Genomic DNA, 580 nt, shown 5'->3' with positions numbered 1-580 from the left:
TAGAAGAGTCATCAGCTTTAAAAACACAACATTTAGTACATATAGCATAAGTCCCACCCTTGCGAAGCTGAAGGACATGGTATTCTGTAGGGCCACTTTTGTCATCATGGAGGCTTCAAATTTACCAAGTTAATGGCTTGATTACTATCATTCAAAGCTTGCTGAGTAAATTTTTTTAAAGCCTCTATGTGATTAATGACAACCTTCATTCCAGGTAAAGAAACAAACATTGCAGCCCAGTGACCTTACCACTAGAAAACGTATTGGCTCCAGTGTGCTACATTAAAAGCAGATTGTCAGGGTCACTTTCAACACTACCCATAGGCAAACCTGAGTGAGTGAGTGAAAGTCACTCTGTCATGTCTGACTCATTGTGACCTCATGGACTAGTCCTTGGAATTCCCCAGGCCAGAATACTGGAGTAGGTAGCCTTTCCCTTCTCCAGGGGATCTTCCCAATCCAAGGATTGAATCCAGGTCTCCTGCATTGCAGGCAGGTTCTTTACCAGCTGAGCCACAATGGAAGCCCAAGAATATTGGAGTGGGTAGCCTATCCTTTCTCTAGTGGAGATGGGAATCAA

This window comes from Bison bison, unplaced genomic scaffold (assembly GCF_000754665.1).
Source record: "Bison bison bison isolate TAMUID 2011002044 unplaced genomic scaffold, Bison_UMD1.0 scf7180017852475, whole genome shotgun sequence".
In the NCBI taxonomy this organism is placed as follows: Eukaryota; Metazoa; Chordata; class Mammalia; order Artiodactyla; family Bovidae; genus Bison; species Bison bison.
This window is presented reverse-complemented; position numbering follows the sequence as displayed.